This window comes from Rattus norvegicus, chromosome X (assembly GCF_036323735.1).
Source record: "Rattus norvegicus strain BN/NHsdMcwi chromosome X, GRCr8, whole genome shotgun sequence".
NCBI lineage: Eukaryota > Metazoa > Chordata > Mammalia > Rodentia > Muridae > Rattus > Rattus norvegicus.
In genome coordinates this window covers 10,235,895-10,250,085 of record NC_086039.1, presented here as the reverse complement: position 1 = coordinate 10,250,085, position 14,191 = coordinate 10,235,895, and positions in this window count along the sequence as shown.

The window sequence follows — 14,191 nt, the reverse complement described above, 5'->3', positions numbered from 1 at the left end:
AATACACACATAAACATACAATTATAAAGTAGTAAATAAATAAACAAAAAGAAAGATAAAATCCTAAAATATAAAGAAGAATCTGATCATATTTTTTTACATTAGGATGAAAATGATATATATTTCCATTTCATTTTGAACTATGTTAACTGGATTATAATAGTATAAACAATAAATTACATAGTATTCATATTTCTATTAGTCAGGCACATTGGAATACTGCTATAAGACACTTAGCAATTAAAGGGAAAATGAAGTCAGCTCACAGTCTGACCTGCATTTCACAAAATGGAAGGCGACAATACCAAGTGTTGTTGGTATCTTAGGTTATCATTTTTGGTTCTTGTAGAGGAATGATTTTATACATCCTAGTCTACTGACTTGCTCTTAGATGACTAACAGGAGGTCAAGTTGACTGCCCTGTATACCAAAGCCAAATTCATATTCTAAGCATCTGTTCTAAAAATACAAAGAAGAGGAATAAATATCATTTCTGAAAATAGTTGTAAAACAAACTTTGAGTGCCTATAGACACATACAATACATTGCCATTGTTGCCTGGGGTTGTCTGGTAGCAGCTGTCTTATGGTGGACTTTATTGCCCTATAGTCTCCCACTGGTCTTTCTTATGGCTGACTTAGTTAGCCTGCTTAGCTATTGCCTCAATTATGACCAAAACACAAAGGATTATTGTGTAGAGCAATACAGCACTTTTTTTCAGCCTCAAGGAAAAAAGGCCAAAATTTTGTTTCAGTTATCACTTCCCTCTACTCCAAATGAGTATTTAACTACCTTAACTACCCTGAATTTCAAAAACCATGAAAGGCTCTCAGTTGCTGTGTATTTTATTTGGTAGACATGTTTGATGGATTTATAATGAAATTAATTGCCTTGCTCTTGATACAGAAATGACATTTCATCTCTAGTGACTGGGACAGCATTCCTGTCTGCCTTTTAAAGATGGTCCAAGACTCCAGAAGTTCAATTCTCAGGCTTACACAAATTGGAACTAAAATAAGATAACTCACTGTCTATATTTTATTGGTGGTTTTCACTCCCAGGATTTTGCTTAGTCTATTGCTGAGAAAGTGTGATCACCTCCATCTTTCCATTTAATTAATCTGAAATTAATTAACCTTCTCAATAGCCAATGCTCATGACTCACACATGATCTCTTTATAACTATGGTCAAGAACTAACATCTAGTTGATATGCATAAAAGAAATAGAAGATGTTTGAATTGTAGTAGTCATTACCAAAAAGTATGCATACTAACAAGTGTGTTTTAAAATGTTAACTGGGAACCCATACTTGCAATGTAATTGGTTTTTGTATTTTTGATTAATCTGATATGTGTGTGTTTCCATGGGGTGTGATGTGACTCAAAACATGCACACATAATGCTTTGAGTAAATGTATGCTAATAGAATATTCTTTGTTTTAGATAGAGTCTTATTGTTGTGAACATACAACATAACCAATGTAAGTTTTATAAACAACATGTAATTGGGGCTGGCCTACAGGTTCAGAAGTTCAGTCCATTATCATCAAGGAGGGAGCATGGCAGCATCTAGTCAGGCACGGTGCAGGAGGAGTTCAGAGATTTATATCTTCATCCAAAGGAAGCCAGGAGCAAATTGTGCATCCTCAGACAGCTAGGAGGAGGGTCTCCAAACCCACCCCAACAGTGACACACTTCCTCCAACAAGGCCACACCTTCTAATAGTGCCACTCTCTAGACTATACAAACCATCACATTCTTGTCCTATTGTTTCTTTTAGTTTTGCATCCTCAAGATTTCCCAGTTTCATTTAGTTATTAACTGGTCACTGCACTGGAGTATAATTATAAGTTGAAGAAAGTATTAACTTTTTTAAAATAACTTAATTCATGTTTCCCTTAACTTCCCCTACTCTACATGTCTGAACTACTAGGAATACCAGACTAAAATCTTTACATTTATATTGGTTTACTCATGACCAAGAGAACATACATAACTCCCAAAAGTCCATATCTATACACACTTGTAATCATAGCACTCCCATGTTGAAACAGGATGTTTATGAATTTATAGCCAGTTTGGTCTACATAGTGGAGCCTATCTTGAAATAGGGAGAGAAAGAAAGAAACCCATGCCTATACTGAGAGCTTAACCCTTTCCCATGATGAAAGTTCATTTTCCCCTCCCAATTTTGATCAGGTCTTATCTAAAATGCTAGTGCTACTATTGCCTGTGCATGGTTGTAGACACTTATTTTAAGTCAATCTCAGTCTTCGATGAATCCCAGTAAAACGTTGCCCCTTATTAACACCATTACCTCAGTTTTCTTTCCAGTTATCCAGATTTTCAAAGTCTTACTGTCTAAATCAAAGAAAAAAGAAGGAACCAATAGTAGTTTTCCACTTTATGCCTGTGTAGTAATTCTGAGACATTTTTGAAGCTCCTCTTGAGATTTCTGTGCCAAAGATCTGGTAATTGTTTTTTTATGCTTTTCCAATGAAGTATGAAGTTCTTCTAATAGCTGCCAAGAGCTCTCTATTCTCTGAAATTGTGAACACTAAGAAATGACTTGAACAGTTTTCCCCTATAACTGCAACTATCTTTCTCTCATCACTACTTTTGTCCCATATCTGATTATTTGTATTAGAGATTGAATAGTTGTAATTGTTTCTCAAATAATCTATCACATTAAGGGTAGGTAGCAAAATTAATCAATTTAGATCCATTTTAACATTCACACTACTTTAATGAAACAGGAATTATATGTTCAGTGGTTCAATAAAAAGGTGTTAACTTTTACTTTGTAGATGGCACATTATTAGAAGTTTAGAATATGTAGATTAGTAAATGGAAAACTTGGTTTCAAGTACTTCACTGCTTAGTGTTGTATAGAGGTAAGAATGACAAAAGGACAACATGAATCACTTGGAGAAAGGAGGTAACCAGAAGAGGCTGATCTGGAGGCACCGTTAAACATAGGTATGTCCTAGCTTCACTGCGTTTCTAACACTTAGTACAGATCTAATGTGTAGTAAGTACACAAATAAACATGTTGCATTAAATCCTATCACCCTATTCTTGTTAAGATAACTATAAGGTCAGAGGTAATATTCAGCAATTTATTATACTATTATAAAATTATGAATAAAGAAGTATATTTATTTAAAGTGTTCCTAGATATCTTTGCCAAAAGATAATTTAGATATAAATTACCCTTCATCCCCAAACACTTTAATTTTAATGAAAGCACAGGACATGATAATACAGTAAATGTTTAGTTAGAATTTGTTATACTTAGCACAACAGTTTTGGTCAAGATTATGATTCACAGGTTTTGGGTTGTCTTCATATACTACATGCTTTATAGTATATTGTAGTCCCTTTTGGGTAATAATGCATTGTAGGGAGCTGAATTGGATTTGGGCCTGGACACTTTGTGACTGCATAGCTCAAGGTGGCTACGTGACTCTGGGCTGTATAGCCACAGAAGCTCACCCCTAAGGTGGCTGCTGTAAGATTATGAGATTGTTGGACAAAAGCCTCTCCCAGGAAGACCCCGGGATCAATCACAGGATGTTTCAGCCTGAGCAAAACACTGGATGTCCCTGAGCAGATTCCTGAGAAGGGTTCGACCTTTTCAAAGAACATGTCCCCGGAAGACTGTTGCCTCTTTGTTTAAGGGGGATATCTTGCAGTTTAGTGATTCACCCTATATCCTTGGGCACTTCCCAATACTCCCCCACCCTAAGCTTCAGTTCCCACTTCTATTTCTGCCTCAGAGCTTTAAATGCTGTACATTTCTCTCAATAAACGAGACCTTGACAACAGAACTTTTGCTTGGTCTTCTTCTCTCCACCCCCTTGACTGACAGGTAGAGCGCCTCTTCGGGACCCTAAATAACTGGACCCACTGGACGGGTCAATGCATATTGTCTATTTGTGCCCACTATACAGACATTACATTATAATTCTACTCATTTAAGGTCTTACAATGCTTGTAGTTGTACCTTTGCTTCTGTAACATGTTGCTGTTTATATTGTTAATTCTATATCATATTTCTATAAAAATATGATAAAATTAGTATATTCTTTCTTTCTTTCCTTCTTTCTTTCTTTCTTTCTTTCTTTCTTTCTTTCTTTCTTTCTTTCTTTCTTTCTTCTTACACTCCAGGTTTTATTCCCCTCCTCGTTCACCCTATATCATTCCTTGATGAGGAAGTATAACCGTTTCTCTCCTTCTATGATCTGCTCCTAAAAACAAAAAGACACACTGGTATAAATTGGTGACTATCTAAGTGCTGAAGAATTACTTCTTAATTTTCAGAGGTATGTTGGAATTATCTTCTCCATCTGATTGCTGCGCTCTCTCTCTCTCTCTCTCTCTCTCTCTCTCTCTCTCTCTATCCACTCTCTCTTCATCTCTCTCTCTCTCTCTGGTCTCTCTCTTAAACCCACACACATACACATACACACACACACACACACACACACACACAAACACACACACACTCACAATCACAGAGGTCTCACCTCAAATGCAATACTGAATTTACTCTGGAGTGATCATAGCTTGGGAAACATTGAGTGAATTTATCCTAGATTCTGTGTTACTATGTGGAAACAAATTTGTAGAGATTATTTTTTTGTAACAGAGCAAAAGTCATTAAAACTCAAGGTGTTTTAAAATTATGTTGGAAGAAACATCATAGAGACTAGTTACAAGATGGTGGGATTTTCATATAGGCCTAAGATACTCTACCTTTGGGGTTGGTAAAATCTAGTGATCTGATAAGTTAATAAATTCCAAAATATCTTATCTATGAATTATAGAATAATAGGAATGAGCAGCCATCTAGCATTTGGTTTTGTCTTATTTCAGTGTTTTTGTCTACAATTGAAGTCCCAACTGGCTAAATCTTATCAGGGCGTTTGTGATTACAATTGCCACACACTCATAAATCAGGTTAAGTCTTCCCATCTCAAGATCTGTTGCTTCATTGCTAAGTTCCTCCTCCATATAAAATAGCATTCACAAGCTATGTAACAAAATATTCCCAATTATGTCATTTCCTTTTGGCCACATGTATTTTGTCTTTTTTGGTACATACAAAGTTAAAATTGAAGTTTTTCAAGACTTAAGCCTTGGTTCTCTTCTCTTTACAGAATTTATTTTGCTTAGTTATTTTCATAGCTATTTTGAGAAAGTCTGTATAGAGATAAATTCAAACTTAGAAAAGTTTGAATTTAAACTTCAAAGTCAATTATGTTAAGCAAATAAAATCAAAATTTCTGAAGAATAAAACACATAAAGAAAAGAAAAAGTCCCCCCCAAATAATTCATTTTGACGATTTTTATAACATAAATACACATGTAACTACCAGGTAAGTTGAGAAATAGAAATAGAAAAAGAAGTAGAAATAGAAATATGATTTGCTTGCATATAAAATAGAGTCTATGGACTCTTTTCAATTACACTTAGTAACTTTAGTCCTGAGTATATTTGTTAGTTTGTTCAAGAGAAACTCTCACTCTGGAGCTCAAGCTGTCCTCAAATTCATGACCTTCCTGAAGTAGTCTCCTGAGTCCTAGAATCACAAGTATGTGTCTCTATGCTTGTCTACTCTCTAGTGTATTAATTCATATGTATGATTCTATTTACATAGGATCTATTCCTTTTGAATGAGAGACAAACAATTGTGATATATGGGAAGTCATCTAGCCCTTTCCTCTTTAACACACACACACACACACACACACACACACACACACACACACACACAATTAAATAAACCTCCACAACAGTAAAATAGAAACCATTTTTAGACAATAGGTAACAAAAACACGACACTTGGGAATAATGTTTATTTTTATGGAAAGGTATGTATAAACAAATACATATAAAGTAGAGCATTCTTTCTCCTTTTTTAAAAATAAAAATTAAGACCTGCGTAAACAGATGACATAACTGCTCTATGGAATGGATAAGGGGGGGTTATTACTATAGATAAGTCAGAGACACCTGAAAGAGTCCAGGATACTGGAGCATGATCAGCAGACTGGAACTTCTGAAGATATATATATATATATATATATATATATATATATATATATATATATCTTCACATGGCGAGAGGGGGAGAGAGAGAGAGAGAGAGAGAGAGAGAGCAGGCATTCTTTGAGTGAATGCCTGGTTTTGGTTGTTGCTATTGTCTACCAATTATAACTTTGACCCCACTCTAATCTCTGTTCTTTCTAGAGCCACATTAAGTTAATCACAGTTCTACAGTAATAAGATTGGAAAAGCCAGAGCTTAGGGGGGAATACTGAAAAATAGTGTCTACTGGACATGACAGGGTCATTACATTTATGAAGTCATAGAATATATGGCTACCTATGCAAGGATTGCACCAGATCAAGCCAATTAACATTCCAGGATGGACAGGTTAAGTAATATCTGTACAACTGAGCTACATTGTCAGCTGAGCTGTCATTGTCATGAGCCTGGTCATGTCATAGAATTAGTTGTTACATTACTGACTGTAAAGCAAGGCATTCAAGACCTTCCCTGAATTAGCTCTGTTTTCAGAGACTTCACTATGATCCTGTAAATGAATCTTACATTATTTTTTTAATTCACAACAATTTTCACTGGGTTATGAATTTTCCATTTTTCTTTTACTTTTTTGTGTCTCAAGTGTGGCTGCAAATTGAAGGCAAAAGCAAAGTGGACTTTTATTGCCCTTAGCCTTTTTATTATATTATTTTATTTATTTACATTGTAAATGTTGCCACTGGTCCCCCCTCCCATTTGCATCTGAGAGGGTGCTCCCCATCCCCAATCCCCATCTCACTCACCCCCAGCAACCCCCTTCTCTGGGGCATCAAGAAAAATGCAGAGCCAACTTATATTCTTATTTTGAGACTCAAGATGTCACTAAATTAGATGTTCGTTCTTATGACCTTTATGCAGCTAATGTAAAATCTCCCAATTCTGTTTTAGAAATACTTCTACCTCTATGTTTTAGCCATTTTTCCTTTACTGAGCAGACATTATAGATAATTTAGACACTATTTAGAGATGTACTTAGGACTGTCAAAAATACAGAAATACATTGAAATCATGTCAGCCATACATGTTCCTGTCATAATGTATTATGCCATATGTTAATAATCTCTTAAGGAAACATAAGTAATTTTTTGATGTTCTTCCCTTGTGAGATGGGAGTGCACAGTAAATACTCCTTCTTTGTACCTTTTAAAAATAATTGGTTGGAAAAGAACGGGGTGAAAATTGTTTCTCACTCAAGGTCACTGTGCTGCACATTGACACCACTGAGGCATGCTGGTGAGTAAACGGGAACAAGCCCTTCAGAAAAAGCTTAATTAGATTGGAAAGTTAAAAGGGAGAACAGATGAATCCTCAGCATGATTTTTGGAATATAAGAAGTGTAGTCCATGTTAATGGCATCGCTTGTGTTCAAAGCTAGCCTTTTGAACTCATCTTATTATGTATCTAGTTTAAAAGGCTTGTATCCCTATTAATAATGAAATTTGGAAATGAAAGAGGAGCCATATAATGATGTAGGATTCATGCACAGGAAGTAATTATTTACCAGGAAAAATGAATTCAGAGATATCATTTAAGGCGGGAAAGGGTTCTTTGCTTGTCCTTTCATCCTATTATAACTTATAGTTGTGCTGGAAGGGGCTACCCTGTGGTTGAAAAGAGGGGTAAAATATGATTGTGCACGTGATACTAAGTGCATTAACAGCACCAACCAGGACAAATACACAAGCACTGTACATACAAGGGACAAGACATTAAGACCTGCAATAGAAATAACAGGGAAATATCACACCCTCTGTTTGATTACTAGAGCTCCCCCCTGAAACTTTTGTGAATCACTAGAGCAAGGAGTTACTGCAGGATGATACATCAAATAACAGAGAAAGTACAAAAATTGATTCATAATCTGTTCCCTACATCCCCACAATGTTTGTTACTGTTTAAATTAAACAAAGGGAAAGATTTACTTGGTAATTTCAACATTTTCTACATTCTCCTATGAAGGTGGCAAAGTTTTAAAGTTCTCTTACTAAAGCTAAGGACCATGGCATGAATCCTTGCATGTACTTAAAATAAAACAAAAGTAAAACAAAACTGTACTTTAAAATATAAGGATTTGCCCACAGAAAAAGATATCAGGAACCAAAATATCAACAGAAATTCAATGGTGGGAAGAGTTTTTCAACACTGCCTCAAGACACTGAATATCTGAATAGAAAAACAAAACAAAATGGTAAGACACTTGTGTCTTTATTTCAAATATTAAAATTTTAAATTATAAAATTAATCACCCAGGTGGTGATGGTGCAGGCCTTTATTTCCAGCACCCAGGAGGCAGAGGCTGGTGAATCTCTGTGTTTGAGGCCAACCTGGCCAAGACAGCCAGAGATTCTGAGCTAAAACCTGTCTCGAGAAGGAAAATATAGATAGATAGATGATAGATAGATAGATAGATAGATAGATAGATAGATAGATATTCTGAAAGGATAATAGGCCTGAATTGTAAATTATACTACTGTGCTGTAAAGTTTCTAGAAAAAATATAAAATATAGGCATAACCTGGGAGTAAGTGATTTCCTAACAAGACAGATAAATTATGATAAACTGTAAAACTTGAATTGGAAGAGTATGCTTATATTCATATGCATTTGTACACAAACATTTGTATGTACACACACATAGAGGCACACAGACACACACACACACACAGACACACACACGTGTGTGCATGTGCAAGCACATACAATTATTCTGATTTCCAAAAGTAAATTTCTGAAGAAATTTTATAGTCTCACCAGTAGCATATGATACTTTCTGTTTTTCTACATATTAGTCAATACCTGATATTTTAAGAGCTTTATTTTTACTGCTGTTGTTATTTTAACTTAGCTATTATGAATCTCATTGTGCTTCTGATTGTGTTTCTTTAATAACTAGTGAATATATCCTTACCAGAAATTTTTCTAGTTTCTCTTTTAAAATGCCTGTTATGGACAAAAATTAGCTATTTCTCTATTTCATCCTGATTTACAAGAGTATTTTTCATCCTTCCTTCTTTCTTTCCTTCCTTCCTTCCTTCCTTCTTTCCTTCCTTCCTTCCTTCCTCCTTTCCATTCCTTTCTTTTCCTCTCCCTCTCCTCTCTCCTTCTCCCCTCCTCCTCCCTCTTTGTTTCTTTCTTTCTTTCTTTCTCTTTTTCTTTCTATGTGTATCCATGTTTTGCCTGCATGTAGGTGTGTATGCCACATGCATACAGTGTCCATGGAGGCCAAAATAGGACATATGATACCCTGAAACTAGAATTACAGACTGTTGTGAGCCACCATGTGGATACTGTACATCAAACCCAGGTCCTCTGCAAAAATAGCAACTTCTCTTAACCAACTAATAAGCCTTCTCTCTAGTACATTGCAGGAGTATTTTAATACATTGTAGACTATTTTGTGAATGTATAGATATTGCCAGATAGTCTGTTATTTCTAGTGAGAGGTTACCAATTTTAACTGTGTATATCAACTACTTTCTTTATTGGTAGTATGTTTTGTGGGGATTATTTAATGAAGCTCCAAACCTGCAGTACAAACATATAGAAAAACTAAAAAGCTTGTTGGAACACCATAGTTATAGCACATGTTCATCTGCTAGCAATAAAGCACAATGAGAATCACAAAGGCATAAGCTAAGCTTTTTGCTTGCCCAACATTCAGGAAGAATGATCCAAGAAGCATGGGGAAAGCAACAAAAGACCCAAGTGCCTTTGTGAATCTCTGAATGTAGTAGAGGCCTATGATCATTTAAAAAGATTTTGTACCTTCCCCACTCATTAAACTAGTATAAAAATAATAGTTTTTTTGTTTAGCTTGTTTGTTTTTCCTTTCTGGAGCTAGAGAGGTAAGTCAAGGCCTGTGTGTGCCATTTCAATGTTCTATTACCTAGATACACCCTAAGCTTTACGATATTCCTTTTGATGAACTTAAATTCAACCAATTCTGGACTTGAATCACACTTTTAAGATCTCTTCACAATAGCACAAAATTAGTATTTTAATTTGACTGGCTATACTTTAAAAGGCCTCTGTATATCAAAACATGGCCATTACCTCCCTATTTACTGCCCAACTCAACTCTTGGAAGACAATCCTATATCTACTTTTCCCTTACTTTGGGCAAACAATTTTAGGAAGGGGAGATTGTAGGCGATATCCTTAAGATTCTTTCTCAAGAATTTTTTTTATACTGGTTTAGTCAGTTGGGGTGGTGAGAAGTCTTTTAAAAACATCTTACCTTGCCCTGATAAAGAGTCACAGTCAGCTTTTACTGTTGGCATAGCCCTCAATTTCCTGTGGCAGAGAGGCTGCCCCTTACTGTGTTAATAAACAGTTATATTTGTTGAAGGTCTGACTCTGGTCTTTTTCTGCCCTTCTCTATCTTTACAATGCCTCAGAAATCTAACACTGTTAAACAGAGAAACATGGTCACCACAGTGGTGGGATAAAGAGATTTTGAAGGCATTGGGAATCTGGCCATAACTTAAAGCCAAGTACTTCTGAGATAGGAAGATATCCGTCTGACATTCCTACAAGTCACGGGCTTCAATAAGACATCATTAGGTCTCCTATGTATTCGATTTGTTCCTTTCCTGTACCTCCCTACAGATGAACATGATATTTTAATCCTTACAGAAGGAATCTGTCATTTTTAACTGGGAACATGGCATGATTATTTTTCAAGAGAAGAGGTCTGATATTCTAGAGTCATGAGTCTCTAAATGTAACTGACCCCAAATCTAACAAATGCCAATTTTTTTGGACAAACCTTGTCAATTTAACAACTCTTAAGCAAATTTTGTGATCTGTGGAACAATTCTGGTCAACAGACATATGACAGCAAAGAATGCAGGCTTCTTTGAGCCACTGGGGTTCTGATGAACTATGTGACATAGCCAAGGGTCTCGAGGAGATCTTTTTGTGATTTATACATTTATTAAAATATTAAATTTTTCTGTCTTTGGTACCCTCTAGGAAGAATTACAGTTCAGTAGTCTTTTAAGGTTTAGGGTGATTTCTAAGAAGGCAATGTAACAAAAAAATCTAATCTCTGTGTCTGGAGTTCCTGAAGAGGAAACTCTGGCCCCTTCAGCATTGCATTTCTGTTTTTAACTTGGTATGTGCTTATATTCATGATGGTCACATCTTTAAACACTTCCTGTGTGTTTATGTGTACAAAAGTGCTCAGGGACAGTTTTGGCTAATATAAGAGCAATTACTTTTGTGTCTATTATATTCTTTTGAAAATCCTCTTATATATTACACCATGATTGTGGTTTCACCTCCCTCTACTCCTCCAAGACCTCCCCCACTTCTCTCCTCTTCTAGAGATCCATTACTCCTTTTCCATTTTCCCTCAGGAAAGCGCAGACTTTCTAGGACTATCAACAGATCATGATGCAAGTTATAATAAGACTAGACACATACATTCATATCAAGGCTGGATGATGCAAGCCAGTAGGAGTAAAAGTGTCTCCAAAGAGTCAGAAAAAGCCCCATTCCTATTGTTGGGAGTCCCACAAGAACACCAAACTACACAACAATATCCCTGGCTCCTCCAATCCATCCTTTCTCTATTCCCTGAGCACTGTTCAATGTTTGGCTGTGGGTCTCTGTATCTGCTGCCATCAGTTACTGAATGAAACTTCTCTCATGACACTGTGATAACTGCAATGTATGAATATAGCATAATATCATTAGAAACAATTATGTGAACTTTGGTGAAGCAGCTGTGTATAGTTCTACTTCAGGTTTCTCAGCTATCATACTCTGGTTCTTGGCCATACAGGCAGCATCAAGGGTGGGCTCCCTCTTTGTAGTATGAGTCTAAAGTTGGCCCAGTCATTGATTGGCCACTCAAGTTCTATGACACCTTTATACCAACTTATCTTTCCTGCAGAACAAAGTGGAGGTTGAAGGTTTTGTGGCTGGGCTGATGTCCCAGTCCCACCAGTGGAAGCCTTGCCTGGTTACAGATGATGGTCACTTCAGGCTCCATATCTCCAATTACAAGGAGTCTTCATAAGGCTGACCCTTGTAGATTCCAGGAAGTTCCTCATTGCACCCATGCCTCCCAATTCCAGTTATCTCTTCTGGTATACTCTCCCTTCATCCTTCCTTACAACCAGATTCCCCTCCTGTTTTCATGCCCACCTGCCCCTAGTTCACCCACAAAATTTAATTTATCTTCTTCCCAGTAAGATTCATCTATCCACCCTGGATCCCTCCTTGTTACTTAGCACTCTCAACGTGTGTGGTTTGTAGCATGATTGTCTTTTACTTCAAAGCTAATTAATATCCACTTATAAGCAAAGACATGTTTATTCTTTCTGGGTATGGGTTGCTTTACTCAGAAAAATCTTTTCTAATACCATCCAATTGCCTGCAAGGCTCATGATATCTTTTAACAGCTGAGTAAAGCTCCATTGTGTAAATGTACCACAGTTTCTTTATTCATTCTTCTATTTTAGGACATCTATGTTATTTCAGTTTCTGGCCATTACAAATAAAGCTGCTATGAGCATAGTTGAGCATGTGCCCTTGATGTATGATGGAGCCTCCTTTGGTATATGCTGTGGAGTGGTACAGCTGGGTCTTGAGGTACATTGATTGCCATTTTTCTAATGAACCACCATATTGATTTTCAAAGTGGTTATACAAATTTGCACTCCCACCAGCAATGGAGGAGCGTTTTCATTGTTCCACATCCTCAGAATCATGAGCTGTCATTTGTGTTTTTTATCTTAGCCATTCTGACATGTATAAGATAGACTCTCAAAGTAGTTTGATTTGCATTTCCCAGATGGCTAAGATTGGTGAACATTTATTTATGTGTTTCTCATCCATTTGGGATTCCTCTGTTGACAATTCTTTGTTTAGATCTGTATCCCATTTTTTTTTAACTTGAGTATTTCTTATTTACATTTTGAGTGTTATTCCCTTTCCTGGTTTCCGGGCCAACATCCCCCTAACACCCCCTCCCCTTCTTTATGGGTGGTCCCCTCCCCATCCTCCCCCCATTTCTGCACTCCCCCCAACAATCACGTTCATTGGGGGTTCAGTCTTAGCAGGACCAAGGGCTTCCCCTTCCACTGGTGCTCTTACTAGGATATTCATTGCTACCTATGAGGTCAGAGTCCAGGGTCAGTCCATGTATAGTCTTTAGGTAGTGGCTTAGTCCCTGAAAGCTCTGGTTTCATGGCATTGAAGTTCATATGGGGTCTCGAGCACCTTCAAGCTCTTCCAGTTCTTTCTCTGATTCCTTCAACGGGGGTCCTGTTCTCAGCTCAGTGGTTTGCTGCTGGCATTCGCCTCTGTATTTGCTGTATTCTGGCTGTGTCTCTCAGGAGAGATCTACATCGGGCTCCTGTCGGCCTGCACTTCTTTGCTTCATCCATCTTGTCTAATTGGGTGGCTGTATATATATGGGCCACATAGGGGGAAGATTCTGAAAGGGTGTTCCTTCTGTCTCTGTTTTAATCTTTGCCTCTCTATTCCCTGCCAAGGGTATTCTTGTTCCCCTTTTAAAGAAGGAGTGAAGCATTCACACTTTGATCATCCAGCTTTAGTTTCATGTGTTCTATGCATCTAGGGTAATTCAAGCATTTGGGCTAATAGCCACTTATCAATGAGTGCATACCATGTGTGTTTTTCTGTGATTGGGTTGCCTCACTCAGGATGAAATTTTCCAGTTCCAACCATTTGCCGATGAATTTCATAAAGGCATTGTTTTTGATAGCTGAGTAATATTCCATTGTGTAAATGTACCACATTTTCTGTATCCATTCCTCTGCTGAAGGGCATCTGGGTTCCTTCCAGCTTCTGACTATTATAAAAAAGGCTGCTATGAACATAGTGGAGCATGTGTCTTTGTTGTATGTTGGGGCATCTTTTGGGTATATGCCCACAAGAGGTATAGCTGGGTCCTCGGGTAGTTCAATGTCCAATTTTCTGAGGAACCTCCAGACTGATTTCCAGAATATTTGTACCAGTCTGCAATCCCACCAACAATGGAGGAGTGTTCCTATTACTCCACATCATTGCCAGCATTTGCTGTCACCTGAGTTTTTGATCTTAGC